The sequence below is a fragment of the Pipistrellus hanaki genome (genome assembly GCF_964339955.1).
Source record: "Pipistrellus hanaki genome assembly, chromosome: 2".
Lineage (NCBI taxonomy): Eukaryota > Metazoa > Chordata > Mammalia > Chiroptera > Vespertilionidae > Pipistrellus > Pipistrellus hanaki.
Window position 1 is genome coordinate 69,010,669 of NC_140504.1, and position 27,637 is coordinate 69,038,305.

The window sequence follows — 27,637 nt, forward strand, 5'->3', positions numbered from 1 at the left end:
GGATTAATTTAGTAGTTACTAAAAAACAAAAACAGAGGGAAACAAGGTAATATTTCAGAAGGTGGTGAATTAGTCTCATAAGCAATTCATAAATGCATAAATAAAAAATTATTTAGACTTCTAAAATATTTGCTTGATTTGATTCTAGATCCTTCATTATGACCTTCTAAAGTGATTTTTTAAAAGGTAAAGCTTTTCTGCAGTGTTCTAATACATTTCTATGGGTCCATATGCTCATGTCCGAAAAGCATTTCGGTTATATGGACCTACTGCAAAGTTTATGAAAATTTTCAGCAGTGTTTTAGAATTTTATTTATTAATTTATTGTTTGTTTTTCTTCTGATAGACCACTAAAGTTTAGCATATATTAGAAGCAAGATTATGTGAGTTTATTTTGCTAACTTTTGAGCTTTAGAATTAACCTTCGACAGTATTCATTACATATTTATACAAAGATAATTTTCGTCACTAAAAGAAGGGCAAATATATGAAGGGTGGCACATGATGGGTAAATACCTTTATTTCTTCTGTTTGTTGCTATCTCTGCATATTAAAATTACCTAGATTCTGGATGCCAAAGCACTGTCTGTCAACATGTAAAAAGGCACCCCATTATGCTTTTCTGACATAATTTTCTTTCACCTATGTTAATGCAGAGCACAGGATAAATACTCTTCTCCATAGAAAACCCATAAAGAGATTCAAATAAACTCAATATGTATAATCACTGAAAGGAGTTATAATAATAAAATTTATATTTACTAAATTTAATTTTCTAATATATGTTAAATTCTTTAACTAATTAACATATTAGTATCTGATAGGGAGTACTCTCTTAATCTTTTAGTTGAAGGCAAAGATTTGTGGTTATTTAAACATCTTATTTAAAAAAAACACACGAAGTATTTCTAAAATTTACCTCAGGGCCATATCATTTTCATGAAATTTGGAAAATGGGAGGCATTAATATTTTCATGTTACAGCTATTAAAATGAATGACTTGCTCCAGATTAGATAGTGAATCAGTGGGAGAACTGGTGATTTGGATTGGCAAATTAAATGACATTCTGAATTAAAAAATTTTTTTCTGAGAAGACTAGTAAGTGAAATAATTTATTCAGATATACTATTATAACTTGTACCAAACATAGCTTTTATATTCCTTTATAATTTTATCCACATGTAGAAAAGTATTGCCTAGAGATTTCAGAACCATTAAGTTATTTTTAATTGAACTTTTTCATTTTAATCTCTTTACACTCAAAAAAACATATTCCTTATAACATTTGCCAGAGAAACCAGAATGAAAGTCAAATTCTAATTCATTAATTTCAAAGGCACCAGTGTCCTCTGAAATATTTAGGAAGATATATTTGCCTTTTCTATTTTAGACAGTCAACTTCAAACCACCATTACAATTACTTAAAGAAGTGTTCTTTTATATTGCTTTACTTAATCTACCTAGCAGGTTGAAAGTTCAGGCTGATATGCATTAAATGAATCAAGGATAATTCAGCACACAAATCACTTATTATCATTGTCTGTCATGGTAATTTCCTTAGAATCTTATCATTAATGTCAGGGAGTATTAAAGGAGCATTGAATGTCAAAATCCAGAGGTATAAAGAACACGGGAGGCAGGGCTTCCCCTAAGTGGGCTTATGATTCATTTAGAGAATGAGAAGACGTCTATATTTGAAAATATAGCTCACATAATGATCTAGGATATGCTAAGTGCTAAATAAGTGGTAGAGACAATGAAGGTCATTGGAATTTAGTAGTGAGAGGCTAAGATAAATGGAAGTAATTGGGGAAAGTTTTATTTAAAAAGTAGAAATAAATTGATCCTCAAAGGAAAAGTATGACCTACAGCAGAATTGACAAGTAGATTTCAATTTGTTTGAGAATTCCAATTAATAGATGATGGCTTCCCAATCGAAATTAAAGATTGTGAGACTATCTCATTCACTATATCAAAATATCACCGTTGTTGATAAGAAAATTATTGATAGATTGCAGAATATATATCTTCTTTGAAGCCAAAATACGATTTCCTATGACTTTTCCCTTAAACATTAAGCCTTGCATATGGAGAGACTGAGTTGACAGAACAGATCCTTTTCTAGCCAGTTGCTTGGAGAACTAAGGATAGTTTACAACCCATTGACGTGGAATAGAGAAATTAGAGAGAAAAATAACATATACTTTCAACTGGGCGGAGAAGGCAAGAATGGGAAAGGAATGTATCCCATTTATAGGCAGTGCCCTTTATCTCAATCTCATTATGTTATTCCTTATTATGAGAAGGAGTAAATAAGGGTTTTTTTTTGTTTTTGTTTTTTTTTACCAATTATTTTCAAGACATAAATTACCAAATTTCCCACCATTATTTTCAAGATATAAATATAAAGTAGAAAATTTCTAGCAGTTCTCATGCTATTTTATCATCTTTGGTAAGAATGCAGAGAGAAGAGTGAGATCCATCATGTCTGCCATGGGTGTAAGGTGAAGGATCAGGGACATATCTGCTGCATTGTTTCCCATCTATCAATACCATACAAAGATGATCATGCGGGCATTCTAATCAGAGATAATGGTGAGAGAGAAAGGCACGGAGGCAGGGGTGGATGATTTAAATAGTTACCAGATAAAATGGTAACTATTTTGCTTTGATTGTGAAGTAAGTACTAGGGGATACTGCAGGATATGTAGAGATCAGTTTTTATAATTTCCTTCCCCCTCATAAAAGACTCACAACATATCTTATTCTCTTCTTTTATATTTTCTTAATTGATTTTAGAGACACAGGAAGGGAGATGATAGGTATAAGATAGATAGATAGATAGATAGATAGATAGATAGATAGATAGATAGATAGATATAGATAGAAATAGATAGAAATATCCATGAGAAAGAAATAACACCAATTGGCTGCCTCCAGCATGCCCCTTGATTGGGATGGAGCCTGGAAGTAGGGCATATACCCTGACTGGAATCAAATCTGCGACCTCTTGATGAATAGGTCAAAGCTCAAACACAGTGGCTGGGCATCTTTCTCATTCTGTGTTCTTATCTCTTCCTTTTATATCTGAGAGACCATCGGCAATTGGACATTTCTAGTTTTGTCAGGTAGAACAATCTGTCTCACTTTTTTTCCCCCACCTTTGGCTGATCAAACGTGTCTCGATTCTTCTAGACAATTCTTTGTGCATAGCAGTTTCTGTTTGTGAGGTGGTCAAGTATCCAGATATTTTCAAAGTAGAAATATAAATTTGGAAAGAGGGGTGAATAAGTCATGAAAGCTAACACCAAATTGTTCGAATGATTTTCTTTGTCTTTTTATGTTCCCTGTGTGCTTTCTTGGTATTATAATTGTTTATTAGATTATAAGATTTGTGAGGGCACCTGGTAGATTTTTTGACTCATGATAGGCTCTTAGCTATAAAGTGAGATATTGGGGTAGGCAGGAAATCTTGATCAGTTTATGTATGATTATTCCTAAAAGGGTATATGTATGCAATTCTGGACAGTCTTAGGATAATGGACAATGGGAGGATAATGACTATAATCCTGTTATGTTTTCTTTTCCAAGGTTATACTATTACATTATTATGACCTGGGTACAAATTCCGATTACAACACTGACTATCTGGAGACTTTAAACAAATCGTCAAACCTCTTTAAGCCCCGATCTACACATGTATGCATTAAAGATACCACATTCTGCTTTGTCTGCCTTATAGTTTTACCAGGCTAAAATATAACACTGAAAAATTAGAAAGTGCTTTAAAAATTTACATAACTCTTATATCTCTGAGATAAGTGGGCCATAAGATCATTCATTACTTAATCCCTAATTAAGAAATGCCCTTTCCTATAGAAACTTTATTAAACTCCATTCTGTATTTACCAGAAAACCGTTCACACAGCTAGTAACTCTTTAGCAACACTCGTTGATGATACAATTTTAATGTCAATGTTTGTGATCTTGGAAAACGTACAATATTAAAGAAAAATACAGGCTTATGGGGGCCAGTTCTCTTTCATTGAATATTAATATATTTAGAAGTATTATTATAAATTGTAGTCTGTTTTGGTAGCTTACATTTTCTTATTTTAACAATGAAAATGAGTTTTATAATCTTTTTTAAAAATATATTTTATTGATTTTTTACAGAAAGGAAGGGAGAGGGATAGAAAGCTAGAAACATCGATGAGAGAGGGACATCGATCAGTTGCCTCTTGAACACACCCTCCCTCCCCCTCCCCCCACTGAGGATGTGCCTGCAACCAAGGTACATGCCCTTGACTGGAATTGAACCTGGGGCCCTTCAGTTTGCAGGCCAATGCTCTATCCATTGAGTCAAACCAGTCTTGGCTATGAGCATTAATCTTAGTGATAAGCCTTTATTCATTATATATCAACTAGAAGCCTGGTATATGGGAGGGAGGTCCCTCATCCCTGGCTGTACCCTCTCCCAATATGGGACACGTTGGGGGATGTCTGACTGCAGGTTTAGGCCTGATTCCTGTGGACATCCATCTTGCAATTCAGGACCACTGGTTTCTAACTGCTGGCCTGCCCACCTGATAATCCCTAACCACTCTTCCTGCTTGCCTGATCACCCCTAACTGCCTCTGCATTGGTCCCTGCCACCATCACTTCATCTGGAAGGACATCCTGAAAAACATCCAAAAGATTGTTCAGCTGTCCTGTCTAATTAGCATATTATACTTTTATTATTATAGATACTTGATAGTCTTAGAAGATAAAATTATGTAAGAAGTTAGAAGTATAGAAATGGAAAATATAGCTCATTAGTATATATTATGGCATACTTGCCACTACAGATCATTAGTATATATTATAGCATACTTGCCACTATCTGTGTTGATGATATTAAGTGTCAGTGTATCAACTCCGAATTGTTTCAGTCATGAGCTCTGTATTCTTTTAACAGCTAGCCTTTATTTACACCTCTATTTTTAGTAGATGTTTAATGTTGAAGTGTAAAATAGCATAACACAGTCATCATTCTTAAGTACAGTTTAAACACACACACACATTCCTATGAAAATACTCATGCTCCCCCATTGTTTACTTTGGACACTGAAACATTGACTTGGGAACAGATTGATCATTGGCATTGTGTTGCCCTCACAAAGAATTATTCTGTAACTGAATAAGATAATGTGGATTGTGTTGTATAAACACAGCAGGCTCCTAAAGTCTTGGTTTTATTTTGTATTAAAATATTTGTAAGTAACTTGACTAATAAATATATTTTAAAGTGTTAATATTAATTAGTATAATAATCTGTTAAGCATATTTATTTTAAACATTTGCATGTGTGCACACGCAAGTGCACATGCACGTGCACTCATGCACCCACCCGTACACACACACACACACACACACACACACACACACACTTGACATTTGTCATTGTAAAATGCTACAATGTAAAAGTTTTAAAGAAAGAAAATATGACCCTGACTGTCAGGGATGAACAGCAGACCCGTGCAATGAAAAGTTGCTGGTTCAATTCCCAGTCAGGGCACATACCCAGGTTACAGTTCAATCCCTGGTGGGGGGCATGAAGAAAGCAGCTGATCAATGTTGATGTTTCTCTCATCAATATTTCTCTCACTCTCTCCCTCTCCCTTCTTTCTTTAAAAATCAATGGGAAATCTTTTTAAAAAAGAGAAAATTACTAAGACACAAATACTCTATTATTTGCCTCATTAAAATTACACTTTTAGCACTTAAGAAATAAACCTGGTTCTCAGACCTTCTTTTGAATCTTTTATCAGGAATTTAAAAATAAAACAAAAACAAACAAAAAAACACAAAACACCACCCAAGGAACTATTTCCCCCTAAACTCTGGTAATTATAACTCTTTACTTTCTAGGTCCATTTGTGACGCAATCAGAATTAAAAATGTCAGCAGTTAATCCTTGGCTTTTCTTGCTCTCCAAGAGCAGGGAATAGATGACCTAAACACCTTTCCTTGCTTGCTAGAGATTCAAGAAGCAAATGTACCATGTCAATGACTGTGGGACAGGCACCTCTATTTAGTAGAGTCTGGTTGCTTTGAAAAAGCCATATAACTGGTGAGAGGAATTAAGATCATCATTACAGAGAAACAGCTCTTTACTGTACCCTGAAGGCAAAATATTGAGGCTTAAAAGATGTAGCCATAGTAAAAAGAGTAAGATGGTGAGGAATATCTTTGCATTCTTCAAAAGTCACCATCATCCTAGATCTAACTCTGCCTTACACATTACTGTATTTACATGTATCTTTAAAAGTAATAAATGATCTCAAGTTGAAGCAATTAAGTTATTAAGATTGTTATTAGTGTTTTGAGTAAATGTATACAGAGCAAAAGTAAACCCATATATTTGATGATAGACATAATAAGTCAAAGATGGGGGCCTACTTTTTGTAGCTGGGTAGCAGACAGGAAGAATCAAGACCACTTGGGGCACATATCTTATATAATAAGAGAGAAATATTGTAATTGACTGTAATGCCATGACACCCACAGCCAATCAAGAGGGAATATGCAAATTAGCAGGACAAAGATGGCATCAGCCACGGAGCTAACCAGACCCAGCGGGAAGCTTGGATTGCCCCTTGTGATGGAGGAAGCCAAGCTTCCCACCTGCCTGGGCTCTGGCTGCCGAAGGAGGGGCCTGTGGGCGGTGGCCACAGAGCAGGCTGGAGTGAATGGGAAGCTGGGTCATCCCTGGCTATGGAGGAAGCCAAGCTTCCTCCGTCGCTGGGGCAACCCAAGCCTCCTGCCCACCCTGGCTGGTGGATGAAGGAGAGGCTTGGGGACCATGACCATGGAGGTGACCTGAGCATATGGGAGGCTTGGGTTATCTGGGCCATCAGCTGAGGGAGGGACCTGCAAATGGCCCTCAGCCCCTCACCTATGCTGACCATGCCACCATTGGGATGAGGGTTCCTGCTGGTGGCATGGGCATGGCCAGCCTGAAAACAGCCCTCAGCCCCTTACCCAGGCTGACCACACACCCCCAGTGGGAAATCTCACCCCATGGGGGTGTGGCTGGCCTGGAAACTGCCCAGACCCTCACCCAGGCCAATGCCATCCCCACTGGGGACCCTCACTCCAATACCCCAATGGGGGTGTGGCCAGACTGCAAACCCCACAGGCCCCTTGCCCAGACCCTCTCTCTCTCTCCCCTTCTTCGCCCCTGTCCCCAAGGGAACCTCCACCCTGATCTGGAACACCCTTCAGGCAAACCAGCTGGCACCCACACATGCACCAGGCTTCTATCTCTACTAATAAAAGGGTAATATGCTATTTAGACTGAGAGACCTTCCAGGAGACCTTCCAGACATTCTTCTGGACACTCTTCAGGGCCAAGGTAGAGGTGGTTAGGGGCCAAAAGGGGAGGGCAGTTGTGGGTGATCAGGCAAGGGTGGGATGGCAGTTGTGGGTGATCAGGCCAGTGGGGGACATTGGGGGTAATCAGGTCAATGGGGCAGTTGTGGGTAAGTAGGCTGGCAGGGGGGCAGTTGAGGGCGATCAGGCAGGCAGACAGGTGAGTGGGTAGAAGCCAGCAATCCCAGATTGTGAGAAGAATCCTAGATTGAAGAGGGTGCAAGCCGGGCTGAGAGACACCCCTCTCTTCCCATGCATGAATTTTGTGCATCAGGCCACTAGTCTTACTATAAAAAAATAAAATAATTTTCTTAGAATATTTTTTCTAGGCAGAATTTTAACATCCTGAGAATTTATTTACAGAGAAACTGGTAAAGAAAAATAGTAAAATATCCAAACAATCAAAATGTTAGCATTGCAAATATTAGATTTATTAGTAATATTCTCTCTTTATTTAGATATTGTTGAGTATTAGCATCATTCTTTACGTGACTGGGTTTGTTCTTGAGAAACTATAATTTATATTTATTTGACTAATGGTAAGTTTTCCCTTGGTAATATTTTCTTATAATTTAATTTTTGTCATTAAATGATGATATTTAATCTTTGCAAAAAAATCTTTGTATAAAATACTTGTAGTTTTATTATTGTCATTGTTAATATTATTACCAGAGCTCACAAGAAATATCTGAAATCTATGTGAAACCATATATATTAAATCTATTGGAAAAAATTGATTATTTAATGCTTGTGTCTATTCACTTGATAAATTAATTTTAAAGATATATCACATTTTAATTCTGGGTAACAAGTTTCTAAGGCTGCCAAAGAAAGGTTGTATTTAAAGCTACATAATTAAGTCCAGCCACATAGATTCTCATGAATCCACAGTTTACTAAAAGGTCATTGTTCTCTTAAGAATACAAATTAAGGTATAACATCACCAGCACAGGAATATCTGAGCCTGGTTAGCCTCAAACAAATTGGGAATGTTATTCACTCATTGTGATATTAAAAGACTATGATGTCATTGCAGGCCTATGTAGATAAAGGCAAGACAGGGGAAAAGGCTGATTCATGCTGAAAAACGAAAATTCGAAATAATAAGGCAATGGCTCCAAAGCTGTGACCAGGAAATTACTTTCTGAGTAAGATGCTCCAGGGCAAAAGTCTTCCTTTAACAAATATTGTTTAAGGCAGTGAAATCTGTTCGCCATCATTTCTTTGCTCCTAGGTGATTAAATGCACAAGAAAAATAGTCAGTTGATGGCCACAGAAGCTATTTACTGAAAGTATATTCCATAAACATTATTTTTACAGCAAGACTAGCAAAAGATACTATGGGGGATCCCATAAAACATTTTTTAAAAGAAAAAAAAATGATAGTACTATATATTTTTATGAGGGTCTCTGAGTGATCTGTATGCAACTGTTTCCTCCAAGTACTGCCTGACATTGCAAGCTCTGGTTTTGGAGCCAGATGGCATAAAATTCAGTTCCCAAATGGGAAAGATTTCAGAGGCTAAAGGAGAGGGTCAGGGCTTGTGTTCTTTTGTGACTAAAGAGATTCCTGATATTTCTCTAAATGACATCTATAAAATGAGATAATCTATTATGACATAAACACTAAATAATTATAAAGCATTTCATTGCATTTTAAGGACAGAAACAAACAGAAAAATCTCCATGATATGTTGTTCCCCAAGTTAACTTTTTTTCTCTCTTCCTTTTGAAACTTTGACCTAAGTAATACTATAGAAAAAAAAAACAAAACTATCACATTCAGTTCCCTATTGTTTACATGTAGAAGTTTCAAGGTGCAGTTTGAAAGAGAAAAAACAGACCCAAGCTCTCAAGGTTAGACTGGCCTTATCCAGAACTGTTGGGCTCTACAAAAGATGAGGTACCAATGGATGTGAAGGGATCACACAGCTGTTGTAAGCCTTGGTTTTGAGTGATTAAGGCATTCATTTGCTTAGGGTTGGAATCCTTTATCTTGACTGACTTAAATGACTGCACAGTCTTTATTCAGGGCCAATGCTCCTTACATTTTTTTTTTTGGGGGGGGGGACTGTGGCATACCTATCTTGTCCTCTTTTGTCTTAACTCTGTCTTCCTGGTACTTAAAAAATTCTTTATTGATTAAGTTATTACATGTGTGTCCTTATCTCCCCATTGCTCTCACCCCCAGTGTCTGTGTCCATTGGTTATGCTTATATGCATGCATACAAATCATTTGGTTGATCTCTCTCCCTTACCCCCACCCTCCCCTGCCTTCCTTCTGAGATTTGATGATCTGTTCAATGCTTCACTGTCTCTGGGTCTGTTTTGTTCATCAGTTTATGTTGTTCATTATATTCCACAAATGAATGAGATCATGTAATATTTATCTTTCTCCAACTGACTTATTTTATTTAGCATAATGTTCTCCAGATCCATCCATGCTGTTGCAAATGGTATAAGTTCCTTCCTTTTTATAGCAGAGTAGTATTTAATTGTGCAGATGTATCACAGTTTCCTAATCCACTCATCTGCTGATGGGCACTTAGGCTGTTTCCAAATATTAACTATTGAGCATGCAATAGAGTCAAGACAGTCTTTTCAATAAATGGTATTAGAAAAATTGGACAAATACATGCCAATAAAAAAAAAAGAAAAAAGAAAGAAAAGAAAGAGACTAGATCACCAACTTACACCATACACAAAAATAAACTCAAAATGGATAAAGGACTTAAACTTAAGATGGGGAACCATAAAAATCTTAGAGGAATCCATAGGCAGAAAAATCTCAGACACATGCTGAAGCAGTATCTTCACAGATACAGCTCCTATGGCAATGGAAGCTAAAGAGAAAATAAACAAATGGTACTACATCAAAATAAAAAGCTTCTGCACAGCAAAAGAACCATCAACAAAACAGCAAGAAAGCCCACTGCATGGGAGAACATGTTTGCCAACATTATCTCCAATAAGAGTTTAATCTCCAACATTTATAGGAAACTCATACAACTTAACAAAAGGAAGATAACCCAATCAAAAAATGGGCAAAGGACCTAAATAGATACTTTTCATAAGAAGACATAAGGAAGGCTAAGAGACATATGAAAACATGCTCAAAATCACTAAGATGCAAATCAAAATGACAATGCGGTACCATCTCACACCTGTCAGAATGGCTATCATCAACAAATCAACAACCTACAAGTGCTGGAGAGGTTGAAGAGAAAAAGGAACCCTCGGGCACAGCTGGTGGGAATGCAGATGGTGCTGCCACTGTGAAGAACAGTTTGGAGTTTCCTCAAAAAACTAAAAATGGAACTCCCATTTGACCCAGTGATTCCTCTCCTATGAATATATCCCAAGAAACTAGAAACACCAATCAGAAAAGATGTATGCACCCCTATGTTCATAGCAGTACAATTTCCTGGTACTTCATCTCTCCAGTATTTTCTCAGTCTAGGGTCAGGGGTTGCATCTGTAAATCTTCAAAATTCATTTAAGAATGTGCAGACTAGCAAAACACAAAAATAGAGATTCAATATATTTTTTTAAATTTCCATACTGTCATATCAGTTCCTTGAGACAATAAATATAAAACTGTCTAAATCAGTACTTGCCCAACATTGTCTGCACCAAAAAATTCATCTGAGGGAGCTTGTAAAAAACAAAAACAAAAACAGTTGTGTGAGCCCACCCCCAGAGGTACATTACAGACTAGAGTATATTTTAAATACAGTCTAATAGGGCCAGATTTGAGAGCATTTGGTCAGGTATTTGAATGGGGGAAAGGCAAAAATGAGAAAAGAAATAAAGAAGAAATGATAAGGACTATTAATATTTTAAATTATTTTGTTTATAGTTTTTAAAATATAAACTATGTTTATATAGTTGTTTTATAAGATAAAGCATACCTAAAAAGAAAATCTGTCACTATTCTAAGTATTTAAAAAGCTATGTGACAGGCTCAGGAGATCTAAAGTGTATTTTGAGCACCAGCAGCATGGCTAGAACGTATGTGAGTCTACACATATCGCTATAATGGAAAGGAACTAACAGCTAGAATCCATGATTCTGGCATGTAAAAAAGAACAATACAATAATCTTAGAAATTTCAGTTCTTCTATAGTTCATTGATATTGTTCAAAAACCCAATATAGCATTTGTGTGTAAAAATCTAAAATAAAATCCATAATAAATCTTTATTTTTTAAAAAGAGAGAAGTAATTTTGCTTTCCCTCCCTCATAGACTCATTACACTGTGATTACCATGAATGCCTGTTCCCTGGAAATGTATATGATATAGCCCAAACTTCACACATTTTATGACATGAAGATTTTCCTAACTCAGGTAGCATTTCCAAGCTTTCTACATTGGTCAAAGGTTTTTCTTCTATAATGTCTTCCGTTAGAGTTTTTCTTCCCTTTCCACAGTTTCAATTTCCCTGTTATTTAGATGACATTCATATCTGTCACAACCTCTTTATTCTTTTCAAAGGTTTTTTTTTTTTTTTTTTTTTTTTTTTTTTTTTTTTTTTAGTCACCTGATTGTTGAGTCATTTCAAAGGAAATTATTCATGAGGCCATATGAGAGCTGTCATCACTGATTCCATATGGGCTCTCATCACTGATTTCATATGGGAAACTTAAGAAATAATAGCCATGCATTTGAAAAAAGAATGAAGTAACCATTTCTTTTAATAAATATAACAAATATCCCATATAATTTTAATGGTATTAATTTCTCTTGATAAGGTGCTAAACTACTAGAAAATAACTGATAATAGACATGTACTTTATTTTCTGAATATAATATTTAGAAAATTTAATTTAAGAACAGTGAATGTAATCATTAGGGTACTGATTTGAGGGAAGTTTTTCCCAAAATATTTAAATTATTTTTTAATGTAGAATATGACTTCCCCCTTCCTCTATCCCAAAGTCTGTCTATTGCTATATGGGAAACAATATTTAATTAGTTTCCACAATTTTATTTATATCCAAATGCATGTAGTTAAAACAATTTAATATGGGCTATAGCATTATACTGAAATATGTATATATTTGTTAATTAAATTCCTAGTTGTTAATAAATCAAATATCTTTTAAATAATAATCTATATATAAAAAAGGCTAAGTGACCGACCATATGTTCTTCCAACTGTCTGACCAACAGGCCAGTATATATGGCATGCAATGGCAATTTAAAAATAAATGTTGACTCATGAATGCACAATACATATAAAGCACTTGCTGGTGCCAATCTAGACAGAGTAGGCCTGAACCCATTTTCGGATATGGTCAGTTATATGTTGTTTTCTCTCAAGTTCAAAGAGCATATGATGTTAAAGTTATAGTTGTAAGTACTTCATCACAAGGGAAATTAGTCAAGCACTCTTTAATGTGGTATACAGGGAGATATTAGAATAAGTTTAATTAATTTATCAGTCATTTTTATCAATGTTTTTATATCACTTTTTTGTTTTTATATCATGTCTTTGTTGTTGTTATATCATGTTGTTATTGTTTATTTATTAATCAATTTATGTATTATTTTCATATACATTTCACTAATTTTCTTTCATCTCTGACACTTGTATTATAGAGAAAGGGCAAATAGCGATATTAAAATATTTCTTCTAATTAATTCTCTTTCAATGTTCATAAATCCTGCACCAGGCCACTAATAATAGAGATAAAACTAACTCTTAGTAACTTAATACCTTGATATTGCAGGGTTCTTGAACGTAAGCTATGTTTTTTGAAGTATAAGCCATTGTACAAAAAACATGCTTATATAAATTAAAAGTTAAGATGGGTTTATTTTTCATAAATAAAAGGACTTTCATGTTTTCTTTGTATTGAAAGCACCACAACTTATTTCTAGGCTTATTATGACCGGAGGCTGTTTTGAAGTTATGCTGTGCACGTAGCCAGCGTGCAAGGCCAGGCTGGCATGTCTGCTATTTTGCTTTGTGTATTAAAGATTTTAATGTAGATAAATTGAACTATTTTTTCTATTTGATAAGCACTGACCTGAACAATGAGGGTGTATCTTTCACTACCCACCCTGGAATGTATTTTTAAAGAGCTAGGGAAACTATTGTGGAAGTTCCTTTGAGTGTTTGGTTTTGTTTTCATCAAAGACGTGTACATTCTGAAGAACTGTCAAAAAATCTGAAATGACTTCAACAACTTGGACCAATTTTGTTTCTCTGTTTGCTCAAATAGGTGTGTTCTTCTGGGTTGGCCATGAGCATTCTCTTTACCTTTGACTTTGCTGAAATATTTCTCTGATCATGTGGTCAGAATCTTCAGTTTATGTCTCAGTTCTACTACAAGTAGAAACTCATGTGATATCTGTAGGCATTTGAAGAGCTAAATAGAAATGTCCCAAGACTGTTTAGCCAGAGGAAGTACATTTTCACTTCCCCAAAGAAATCATAAGAATTATAAGACAGAGGCATTGTTTTGGCTCTAGAGACTGTAACAACTGATTTATATTAATCCTGTAGATTGACCATAGTTGGCCCACTGGAGAGCCCTTGTCCAGCTGTAGGTGCAGGTGTGTGCTTCCTTTAGTTGTAGCTGGACCCATGTGAATGATGAAAATCCTCTCTGAAATAATTAAAGAGAGCCCCAGATGGAGCCTGAGCAAACCTAAAAGGCATACTCAGAGAAATTAGAAACACATAAATTAAGAAAAAACTTTACATATGTTTCAAAAGCATACAAATCATATGTAAGAACAAAGTTGATCAGGAATGATTTTAGCACCAAGAAAATCTCAGTCCCGTTTAATCTGTGCAAGAAACAGCACTTCTACTGAGAATATATGTTTTTGAAGTAAATCCCATGATCATTTTGGGAGATGACCTAATATAAGTCTTTATGCTCAATGAGGAACTGTAAAACCATAGTGGTTAGGTAATTTTTTAAAGGCTAGAGGAGTCATTGCTTAAGCTTTCTGCTGCTATAATCTGGCTTAGCCCATTTCAGAAAGACATTCTTTTAACATCCCCAATATTTTTCATGTAGATTTAAACATAATTATATTCCTCATTTTATTTTTAAATATTAAATTAACAAATACAAAGGGTTTAATTACTGACTATCTATTAATTTAGCTAATTTACATTGAATTTTCTTTTTTTCTGAGGGAAGACTTATACAAAAACTTTTTTGTTCCCTTTTCTTTAACTTTTAAAAAAAGATTTCTTCAAGCCTTAGCTGGTTTGGCTCAGTGGGTAGAGCATTGTCCTGAGAACTGAAGTGTCCCGGGTTCAATTCCTGTCAAGGGTACATGCCTGGGTTGTGGGCTTAATCCCCAGTAGGAGGTGTGCAAGAGACAGTCGATCAATGATTCTCTCTCATCATTAATGTTTCTCTCTCTTTCTCCCTCTCTGAAATCAATAAAAATAAAATATTTTTTTAAAAGATTTCTTCAAGAATGAACATTTCAGAAGTGCTCTCTATATGATACATTTCTGACAACAATATATGCTATGATCATTGTCCTACTGAAATGCAGTAAAATAAAGTGTTCAACGGGTTTTAATCTTTGCTTTTTTTTTTTTTTCTTTTCTTATAATTAGAATCTGGTCCTTCTAAAAATGATGTCTATAATAGTTTCCCAAGGTTGCTGTAACAAAGTAGCATAAACTGGGTGGCTTACCAGAAATCTATTCTTGAAGTTCTGAAGGCTAGAAAACTGGAATCAAGATGTGAGCAGAGTTAATTCCTTCTGAGAGCTTATCGAGGGAGAATTTGCTCTGTGTCTTTCTCCTAACTTCTGGTGGGTTCCTTGACTTCTGGATGAAATGCTCCCTGTGTCTTCACATCATCTTCCCTCTTTGTGAGTCTGCCTCTGAGCACAAAGTTTCCTTTTTTATAAGGACATAGTCATGTGAAATTAGGGCCCACCCTAGTAACCTAATCTTTATCATCTATAAATACCTTATTTCCAAGAAAGTTCACATTAAGAAGTAGTGAGGTTTAAGACTTCAGTAATTTTTTTTTTTTGGGGGGGAGGACACAGTTCAATACATAACAATGTCCTAAATAGGATTAATAAAACTTAGCAGTATCTTATATTCTGATGTTTGTAAAACTTTTAATTGATCATTTCCATCAGTATTTAACACACTCAAGATCAGATCCGTAACAAAAACAGCTTTCCCCATTTTAATACACAACCTCAAGTTAATTTTCCTATTTTAATGCATTATAGTTGAATCTCTTAAAAGAACTATTTTGTTTGTGATCTTCATTTCCAAACTCCACATACACCCTACTATTATATATTTTCACATAATACCACAGTGATGAAATAGCTCTTAGGTTAGCCATGATCTCCATTTTGTTAAGTCCATTTGCAATTTTTTTTTTGTCCTCAGTTTGTCATTTTGGAATCATTTTAGAAGGTGCAATCTGCAATGGGCCCTGAGCATTCCTGTATGCTCTTTCTGACTATGCCAATAATGCAGGTTCTTGACTATCCTTTATTTGGGCCATTTCTCAGGATTGTGTTTCCATCAAGCAATCCTGAGAAATAATTTTTTTTTCCATATAAAGAGTATACTTGCTCTCACCTTACTATAAAAATTGTTAATATTTCAAGTTAATCACTCATCTCCTGTAATACAACTCCCTGCATGTGCAGGCATCTATCATGGGCACTTCGCAGTGCTCCATGGAGAACCAGCAGGAGCATAATGTTTGCTGTGAGTAATAAAGCCCTTTGTCTCTAATCCAGGAGCATCATGTCCTCTTCCAGCATTCATACAACAGTAACAGACTAGCTTATTAACTTGCACATAGAGAAAACTCCCAGACTCTTCCCAGTTCTAGATAATCATTTGACATTATTTGGCACCTTCAACTGTTACCTCTCTGGCCACGTCTTTCAGATTTATTTTTTAAGAAGTTTCTTTTCTAATGAGCCATCGTTTTTCAGAGTTTCTTAAAGCACAAAAATAGGCCTTTTTCTGATAGTCTCTTGCTAGGAAATGTCAACTCATGCACAGTCTAGTTACCATGATGATATCCAAATTTGTTTCTCTAGCTCAGAGCCCTTTAATAATCTATCAGTGTTTTCAACTAGTTTGATTTTGATATTTTGAAGAAATCACAAATTCATGATGTACGGAACCAGATTTATGGTATATCTCTTCAAACCTGGTCCTCTTTCACTATTCCATCTCACAGTAAATGGCATCACCATTTATCCACTTGTTCAGGCCATTCTGTTCTGTATCTCTCTTTCTATCTAATCCATCACCAAGAACAATTATCTTTGTTATTTCAATACCCATGTAATCTGTTTTTCTCTTCATTGTTACATTCACTCTGCTCTTAGCTACTATTATCTCTTAAGTGGACATCCTCACACAACCCTCTACATTCATCCTATTCTCCTTCAAATCTATTTTTCCACTGTAGCTAGAGTGAATAATCACTTTAAAACTCACATTAAATCAAGTAATCCCTCCATTGAAAGCTTAAGAAACCTTCATTGCACTTAAGGTAAAATGTTATAGGTCTACTCCGACTCATTATTTTGATCACAGTTCATGTAAAACATTCAGTCCGATTTGGATCCTTTGTTACATAATCAGATATAACTGCTTTCTTTCTTCAGAGCACTTTTGCAGATGGCCATGATATAACCTTAGTGTGATTATTTAATTAATTTCTATGTCCCTTCTCAGACAGTAACCTCCATGAGAGTAAGGATCCATGTTTGAGTTGATTCACCTTGAATCTCCAGCAAGTAGTACAGTGCTTGTCCCACATTGGGACTCAAATATTTGAGAATAAGCAAAAGCACATGAGCACTTAGGAGAAGCAGCCATGTGTTTTTCCTTATCTTAAAATGTTCACTGTCCTTTAGCTAACAATTCATACAGAAGCCAATGGGATATTTTAAAATTATAAATTTGCTCATTTTTTCCCTTACATAAAACCCCTATGACTTCCTATAACAATTAAACTGAATTCAAATTCTTTATCTTGGCTTAAAAATTCAGCTATGATTACCCCTGGCTAACCTCCCATAGAACTCTTTCTCTCACCCACTACAATGAAGCCACATTGGATATCAATCTCCTATTCCAACCCACAACCCCATGTACCAACTTTTCCTTAATCTTTGCTTTATTTACTCCTTTTGTTTCTTAGATCTTAGTTTACGTATTAATTAAGTTTTCCTGTCCATAAAATCTTAACCAGTGATCCAATCAGTCTCTCCTCAGTACTTTTCACATTTAGTATTTTTCCTATTTGATTTGCGGTGCATGTTCTGTCATTCTACATACAAAAAACTCACCCACTGGAAAATTCCTTACATGTAGACTTTCTTGCTCACTGCTGCATTTCAATGATTTTTAAGAGTGCCAGATACATTGTAGTCACTCAATAAATATTTTTTAAATAAATTAAAATATTCTTAAAGTTATAGGTCAGATAATTTCTATCAATGCTTCTGGCTTAAGAATTTAAATGGCCTCATATTATCAATGTCAGAGTCATTATAATTTCTAACATGACTCAAAACAATATTTTTCATTTACAGTTTTTCTCTAAATCAGTAGGAAATCTGTAGATCTATGATTTTTTTGTTTTCTTCATCACTGATTTACCTTGAGAACAAGTTGTCCTTTTAGCAATGTAAAATTGAATAAATATTTAAACGAATGTGATGGAATGTTCTAATTTTAATTTGAGGTTAGTGAACATACAAAGGGTTCCTTAACTATCTTATAATCTTGCAGCATACCTTCCTTCTGTACTCTCCCAGTATTTGAATTTGAAAGCAGCAGTCTGTACAACCATAAATATATAATACTTGAGACCCGGTGCACGAAATACATGCATGGTAGGGTTCCTAAGTCTAGCTGGCAATCAGGGCCAATTGGGCCTTCCAGCCAGTGCTTCCTTTCCCCGACTGCCAGTTACCAGCTAGGGCCTTCCTTCATTCTGCACCACCCCTGGAGGTCAGCACAGGTCATAGCAAGCAATTGAACTCAGTCCTTGGTCTAACTCCTTAGGAGGCAATTTGCATATTAGGCTTTTATATATATACATTGTCAAACGTAAAACTTAATTATTTTAACCTCCTTACCTTTAACATGTGGATTAGTGGTTTCTTTTTTCTTCTTCTTTTTTTTTTTTCTAGTTTTCTAAATATACTAAAAACAAAAGCAAAATAGCTCATCTGCCTCTTCTTTGAATTGTGCTGGCATCACAACTATGTATGAAAGCTTGAAATCTATAGAACTTCTAAACAGGAAGTAGAAGTGTATTTAGAAACAAGTTGGGAAAAATATTAGCCCTTATTTGACACACAAGCAAGAACTAGAGGAAGAAAATATCCCTCAAATGAAGATCAGCATGCCTCTTTCACTTATTTCTATTAGGGAAAATAAGGTATACATTTTCCTACACTATTACAAACTTTTCTGAGATATGTTTTGGTCTTTTAGGGTTAGCCTGAGGCAAAGTTTTGAAATACTTGGAATTATTCTTGTGGATTTTGTATTAGTGCTTCCCTTTATTTTGACATTGCTAATCCCTGAACCCAAAGGTCCATTTTATGCTCTTCATTCTTATCTTTCCTTGGCTATGTGCCTTATGTTGTAACTTTCTCTTCATTTTCCCTTTCCCCACCCCTCAGTGGCTCTATTTAATCTGATGAGCAAATCTGAACTAGTCTGAAAAATACTAGTTGGTTTCTGTCTTAGCCTTTCAGGAAATGTATTTCTTTTTGATTTTTTATTTATAAATATATTTTATTGATTTTTTACAGAGAGGAAGAGAGAGGGACAGAGAGTTAGAAACATCAATGAGAGAGAAACATCGATCAGCTGCCTCCTGCACACCCCACAACCAAGATACATGCCCTTGACCGGAATTGAACCTGGGACCCTTCAGTCTGCAGGCCGACCCTCAATACACTGAGCCAAACTGGTTTCGCCTGTATTTCTTTTTTTAACCAGATGCTGTTCCTTCCTTTGATATTTGACTAATAATTTTTCTGTTTAAGTTGTTATTGGTTATTATTACCATTCTTTTCTAATGAAGTAAGAACAAGAAAGTTCAGTTTGAATTAACAAAGGATATTGGGAATGATAAGTCCAGCAATTACACAGTCTTGTGGAAATAAATGTTATGATTTGGTAAATATATTAAATATAAACTCTAACAAGTTTTGAAATAGGTGGTACCCAAAGGCATGAGACATGTAATGATGACACATAATCAACTTTGTCACTACAGACATGAGTAGTTGTTTGTCAAAGCAGAGTTTCCTTTTCCATAATTCCAGGAACCAGAATCCACAATGTGCTTATTCTAATGCAGTTATAATCTTGTATTTTGGAAAAGGAGGGCACTTTGGAGAATGATCACCAAAGGGTAGAAGCACAAGTCCCTTGCTTAAAACCCCATATTCAAGTTTATTTAATGAGAGGTAAAATGTTTATGATTTTCTACCCCTCCTATTTTCTATTACAACTATAGCATAAATTAGAATGAAATGTTTATATAGCCCAGTCTCCATCAGTAGTTATGTAGTCTGGATACATTAAGCAAGTAAATACTTATTCAGTGTGGAACATTCTGCTTGTCAATAGTACATGCTTTATAAATGGCAGCAATTATCTAAACATAGTATTATTATGGCAGCTGCAGATTGGGCAGTGAGTTACTGTTTTGGTTTTTAGAGATAGTCAGCAACCATGTCTTATATTTTTATTAAATATTCTGTACTCTGAGTATTCATCCCATTTCCAATACACATTAGAAAACGCTGATTTTTTTTTGTAATTTATCTTTATTGTTGAAAATATTACAGATATCTCTCTTCTTTCCCCATTGAATTCCTCCACTTCCCTCCCTTCAGGCCTTTACCACCCTATTATCTGTGTCCATGGTTATGCATATATGCATATGAATTGTTTGGTTAATCTCTCTGAGATTCCTCAGTCAGTTCTATGTTTATAAATAAAGAGAAAAAGAATAGTTTTTGCTTCAGCACTGCACTCAATATAAAAGATTTTTTTTTTTTTTTTTTTTTGCCTAAAAATCATCCATATAATTCAGGAAGGCATGAACTTATAGTAAATAATATCAGAACTTTGCATTGAAGAAGGGCATGGAGGATAGATGTAAGTGGTCTGGTTTGAAACAGGCATTATCTTATAGTAAATGTGCCAAAATATTCAGTCTTTTAAAATGGCAATTAAGCAAAATTTATTAGAATGATTAATGTATGTAACTTTTAATATGCATATATACACACACATATATATCATTATATCAATATATATAAAGTCAGTGATCATTGCAACATGGAAAAAAGAATGTGCTTCAGTAGAACTGACAACATAAATGGAATACTATTCAGCCATCAAAAAAACCAATACAGATTAGAAGTAAATAGGCAATGTGTAACATAATTGGCTATATAAATACTAAACATTTAGTATACACATGTGGATGCAGATATAATTGTATATCTATGAATCCATTTAATTAATATATTTCTATCTCTATATTTCTTCCTCTCATCTTTGTAATGCCTCTCCATGATGATTATTTTCCTCGTTTTATAGATATGGGACTTAAGCAATTATAATAATAAGTACTAAAACTGTGTATACTAGCTGTATATTATTTTAAGCTGTAGCTGTATATTATTTTAAGATTTTCTCTTTTTTAATATATTTTTTATTGATTTTATACAGAGAGGAAGGGAGAGAGATAGTTAGAAACATCGATGAGAGAGAGTCATCGATCAGCTGCCTCTTGTACACCCCCTACTGGTGATATGCCCGCAGCCAAGGTACATGCCCTTGACTGGAATCGAACCCGGGACCCTTCAGTCCCCAAGCCGACACTCTATCCATTGAGCCAAACCAGTCCCGGCTATTTTAAGATTTTCTGATTCGAAAGCTTGAGTCATGTGTTATATTTAGAAATAATAGTGGAAGATAAACTAAGAGTGGATGCAAAGACATGGTTTCACAGCTTTGGTATAGACATTTCACGTTTATTAATAGCTCCATCAAATGCTACCTTGGATATCTTGGTCAAAGAATTAATATTGTGAGCTTGGGTTTCTCTATTTTTTATATGGGGCTAATGATACCAAACCACAGATCCAAGGAGCTTAGAGAATAATAAGAAGAAGAATTGAAAAAAAAAAAACCCACAAATATAAATCTACACCTAGGCATATCATATTTAAATTACAGAAATCAAGATAAAGAGTAGTAGGCATTCAATAATTAAAAGACCTCAAAAATAGTATTTAGCTTTAGTACACACAGTAATATAACTACTGCTTAACAAATTGCCTGCACATAATATCATAATGGATCTAATTATAAGAAACTTGATTACTTTTTCATATTATAATGCTATAAGGAAAAAAGGTTTCTTAATTAATACGGATAGAAACAGAAACTGATGGACTCTCTAGACCTTTCTAGTCACCCTTGTATTGCCTGGAACTTTGTATAAATTACTAGAGGTCTGGTGCATGACATTTGTAAACTAGGGGGAGTCCCTCAGCCTGGCCTACACCCTCTCGCAGTCTGGGAGCCCTGGGTGGGGGTGTGTGTCCAACTGAAGGCTTAGGCCTGCTCCCCATGCATAAGTTGGCAGTTGGACATCTCTAATGCTGCTGCAGAGGCAGGAGAGGCTCCTGCCACTGCTACTGCACTAGCCAGCCATGAGCTGGCTTCTGGCTGAGCAGTGCTCCTCCTGTGGGAGCGCACTGACCACCAGGGGACAGCTCCTGCATTGAGCATCTGCCCCCTGGTGGTCAGTGCATGTCATAGTGAGTGGTCATTCCACCATGTGGTTGATTTGCATATTAGCCTTTTATTGTATAGGATGGTACTATGGATCTTATCCTCGATTATCTTGCCAGATAATATAGACCCAAGGCAAACATTAGTGGCAGCATATAGATTACTTTTTGCAGAGTTCTAAGGGAAAAACTATTCAAATTGAATTAAAAAATAGACATCCCAGTAGTTTAAAATAAAATTATATTCAAAATGTGGAAGACTATTTTTTATATAATGAGACACTGACAAGTAGCACATACTATTTTAAATAACTTTGTCACTTCAACTTCTACACTTTTGGGACCATTTTTTCTACCTTGTATTAGAAAACACTTTAGGCTTTTCTAGGCCATGAAACAAGTGTCTACATTTATGGTCTTCTTACTTCCTGTTACATGACCTCTTTTCTTTCATCTGAAATTTACCACAAAGAATTCTAAAAATTTTCTCATTCTTCCAGGCACCTGCTGGCTCCATGTCCTTCTTAAACTATATAGCAGGGGTGTCCAGAGGTGGTGCAACCTCACTCACAGAACATAAAAATATGGAAACCTGTCTACGTACTGCTTCTAAAAAGATGCATGGTTGAAGTCTCGATAGAAAGAGAAAGAAGGACAACCGAAGGACTTGTATGCATGCATATAAGTACAACCAATGGACACAAAACTCTGGGGAGGGAGGGTATTTATGGGGGGGATGTTAAAATATGTACACAGATAATAATTTAATAAAAAAGGTAGAAAAAAAAAAGAAAAGAAAAACTGCCATGTAAAAATAATCAGTAAAAAAAAATAAATAAATAAACTCAAAATGGATTAAAAACTTAAAATTTAGACTTAGAACCATAAAAAATTCAAAAGGAAAACAGGAAGTAAAATCTGAGACATTTCTCCCAGCAATATTTTTTCTCATATATCTCCTTGAGCATGGAAAACAAAAGAAAACAAATTAATGGGGCTACTTCAAACTAAAATGTTTTGTACAGTAAAAGAAACCATCAACAAAATGAAAAAGATAGCCCATTAAAAGGGAGCACATAGTCACTAATAATATATCTGAAAAGGTTTTAATATCCATAATTTATAAAGAATTCAACACCAAATTATCAAATGATACAATTAAAAAGAAGATATGGACTCCAAAGCATGTCTATAACCACCCATGGGAAACTTTTATACCAGATGCAATACAGAAATACTCAAATTCTGTAAACCTAAGTTGGTTTAAGATGATGTATTTGGCAGACATATAGAATATTCTAGAAAGTTGCAAAGCCATAGGCTTTTCATTAGACACTTCCTTCCATTTTGAAATATGGTGCATCAAGAACCAAAACATTTTTTAGTTTGCTGCATTTCCACTTGTTTATTTTTTCTTTGTTTCCCTTTTCTGAGAAGACATATTAGAAAATATATTGTTAAGAAAAATGTCAGAAATTTTACTGCCTATGTTTTCTTCTAGGATTTTTATATTTTCAAGCCTTCCATTTAAATCTTTAATCCATTTTGAGTTTATTCTTGTATATAATATAAGAAGGTAGTCTAGCTTCATTTTTTTGGGCATATATCTGTCCTATTTTCTCAATACCAATTATTGAATAGACTATATTTACTAAACCCCCAAAGAAGATGTATAAATGGCCAATAGATATATGAAAATATGCTCAACAAAACTAAACTAAATATATAAATGACTAAGTAACCTTTATGACCAAACATACTGGAACAACCAGTTGCTATGATATGCATTGACCACCAGGAGGCAGACCCTTAATGAAGGAGCTGCCACTGGTGGTCAGTGTGCTCCCACAATGGGAGCGTCACTCAGCTGACCAACCCAGCCTGCTGCCCACCTCCCTGTGGTAGCCACTCACTCTCTCAGTAGTCCTGCAGGTCCAATCTCTGAAGAACAGGCTAGGCACCAATGGACCAGTGCTGCTGGCACTATCCTGATGGCACTGCCGGCCTCCTGGAAGTCAGCCTTGAGCATCCTGGCCCTTCCCCTCCCTAGATGCTCCACAGGAAGAAAGAATATAAAAGCAGTAGCCAGGTGGCTCCCAACAACCGGCACAAATGTCAGCAGGACAGATCCAGAGCCTGGCTGGCAAGGGTGTCCCACAGCCCTGGCCGATAGCATCCCGTCCCCCCACCCCTCTGGGGACCTCACCTGTGCACAAATTCATGCATTGGGCCTCTAGTTATTAAGTAAATGCAAATTAAAAATACAATGAGATATCACTTCATACCTGACAGAACGGCTACCATCAACAAATCAATAAACAACCAGTGTTGGCAAAGATGTGAAGAAAAGGGAACCCTTGTGCTTTATTGATGGGAATGCAGACTGGTACAGTCACTGTGGAAAGCGGTATGGGGGTTACCTCAAAAAATTAAAAATGACAATGCCACATGACCCAGAAATTTCACTTCCGGGGATATACCCAAAGAAACCTGAAACACCAATTTAAAAGAATATATGCACCCTATGACCCTATGTCACATGTGTCAAACACAAGGCCTGCGGGCCAAATCCGGCCAGCCAGGCCTTGCAATGTGGCCCGCACCGCGCTGTCATCACTGCACTCCGCTGTCAGTTTATGACATTGTCAGTTTATGACTGTTCAGTAAACCATTCGGCCTGCGATTTAGGCTGGATTTTAGATTTTGGCCCCTTCTCTGATTGAGTTCGACACCCCTACCCTATGTACAATGTTGCATTATGCACAATAGCCAAGATTTGGAAGCTCTGAGTGAATAAAAAAGTTGTGGTACATTTACACAATGGAATACTACTTGTCTATAAAAATAAAGGAAATCATACCCGTGTGGCAGCATGAATGGACCTGGAGAGTATTATGTTAAGTGACATAAGCCAGTCAGAGAAAGACAAGTACCATATGATTTCACTTATATGTGAAATCTAAGGAACAAATTAAACAGATTCATAAAGACAGAGTAAAGCCTGACAACTGTCAGAGTGGAGAATTTGAGAGACTGGGTGAAAATGTGAAGGGCTTAAGAAAACAAACAAACAAGCAAACAAAAAAACACAAACCAAACCAAACTCACAGACATGGACAACTTTGTGGTGATTACCAGAGAAAAAGTGGGGTAAGGGGGATGTAGGAATTTCTTTCATGGCCCTTGTGGAAAGAGTTCCAATTCAGGGTTTGGGTTCTGGAGAAGGGCTGCACACAAATGAAGAGACTTGAGACTTGAAGAAATGCAACTTAGCAATATGGGGGGCCAGGCGGTAGTCCAACTCTAGTGGGAGAACTAAAGTTGCTCTGTTCTCTCACTGTTCTGGCCCTGCCATCCCCTTTTATTGAGGCTTTGGGGAAAACATCTTAGGCAACATAAACAGAAATTTACATGTAGCCCTTAGGCAGGAAATAATAGAAACTTACACAGGACAATCAAGGTGGAGGCTGCTTCAGCTAACAATATCTCAACTAAAGGTTAAAGCAATTAAGGTTGTTGACCAACCTTCCTGGCTTCCTGTCAACATCTCTTTTTTAGTGAAACTGATTTGTTTTCCAGCAGGGGGAGGTGGAAGAGGGAAAAGGGGGATAAATGGTGATATAAGGAGACTTGAGTGAGGGTGGTGAACACATCATACAATATGCAGGTGATGTATTATAGAATTGTACAAATGAAACCTATACACTTTTATTAACCTGTGCATGCAATAATTTTATAAAATGTTATAGAAATGAAAAAAAAAACACTTTAAAGACAGAATTCTCATTAAAAATAAATTTTTTCCTTTCAATACACAAAATAAAATTTCCCTTTATTTAACCCCCACCAAAAGAAAATAAAATTACTATTGTGCTAATGTATTAAGTAGCAAAGTGTACTGAGTACTTCATGCAGTGTGTGATTATGAACCTCTCACTTTCTTAAACTTTACAAAAAGAAATGTTTTTGTTCTTATATACTGGTATAGTATACAATGCTATAGATTAAGGGCACTTTTAAATAATCTATTTAATAATTTATGGTTTACTCTATGCTTATAGATCAATGTATTTGCCAGAAACGTAACATTAGGAAGTCATGAAGACAAGCAAGACCATCAGAGGGGGGATTCTGAAGGAGTGTTGAGAAGGAAAGTTTGGTGCACTGATACAATTCTGAGTGAAAAACAATGTCAAGGAAAATAAAAACTTGTGCTCAGGAAGGCTATCAAACCGCAATATTATTTTAAGTTTCTGCTATGCTTTTCTTAAATTTCATTGTTTTCAGTGATTTTTTTTTAAAGCCATTGTTTCTATAGTGAAGTGTTGCCAAAATCCCCAAAAATGTTCTTTGGGAACAGGGATTGGTTTTAATTTGGAAATTGTTTTTATTTTTTTAATATATCTATCTTAATGTTTATAATTATTGAAGAAATAATTATGTATTTGAAATAGTTTTAATTTTTTTCTTTTTATTTCCAGATTCCTTCTTGCCCACTTTCCTTTCTTGCTTCCATTCCTTTTGCCATTTCAATTCATTTTCTCTTTGTTTTGAAAGATATTTAAAGAGTGAAAGGATATTGCAATTAATCTTACTGTAAATAAATCAATTTCTCTTTAGAAAGTCACTGAGATAGTTTGTTGAGTTAATTAAGTCTGACAGAAAGTGAGGGGCAGAAACAACAATCATCAACTGGTATCAAAATCTAAAACACATTCAAAGTAGTTCATAGGTTATAGAAATCAATTAAAGAGAGATTATTTACAAAGGGAAAATATAAATAGAGCCATACTTATCCACTGAGGACTCCTCCAAAGCCAGGTCTCAACCACCTTTTCCCCCTCCTGATTCAGGAAGAAGTTGTGAATATTTAAATCAAAGAATTAATTCTAAAGTGGGGAATAAGTACTGCTCTTAATTATATAAGAAATAAATATCTTGTATTGCAAATAATTGCTATTTTTCTAAGTGACTCTTATCGGGACACTTCAATTGATACTTTGGCTCCTCTTTAGAAGTAATATATTGCTTGGCTTTGTTGCTAAGCAACACTACACAGTGGGGAAAATGCTGAATTCTGAGATTTTAGTGAGAAATTAAAAAAAAAATATTTGATCTATAATTATTAAATGGCATATATGCCTATGTGATATCTTTTGAATTATACAAAGCATACCTTATTTCAGACAATCTAGAAAGTTTCCCCTTCATGATGTGCTATCTTTCAAGTTACAAAAGTCTTTAAGTGCATAGCATATGTCATCTTTTAAAAATTTAATAACTTATTACATTGCAGCAAATCTAATGTTTTATAGTTGTGCAACCATTCGCTATATCCAGTTGGCATTTTCATGGAGAGGCACAATCTTGCCAAACATTTATGAAATGAAGGTGTTGGGAGGCAGTTC

General features: G+C 35.4%; 1 long non-coding RNA gene across 5 annotated transcripts in view; it reads left to right on the forward strand.

Moving 5' to 3' along the window:
- Positions 1-27,637, forward strand: part of LOC311618287 — a 1,465,663-nt gene that overhangs the window by 924,367 nt on the left and 513,659 nt on the right. The window contains exon 3 of one of the 5 annotated variants that reach the window (XR_014794291.1): positions 11,913-11,950. The exons of the other annotated variants lie outside the window; for them this stretch is intronic. This is a non-coding gene — a long non-coding RNA (uncharacterized lncRNA). Of the gene's footprint in view, positions 1-11,912; positions 11,951-27,637 lie in introns of those variants that run through there. 5 annotated transcript variants of the gene reach the window in all.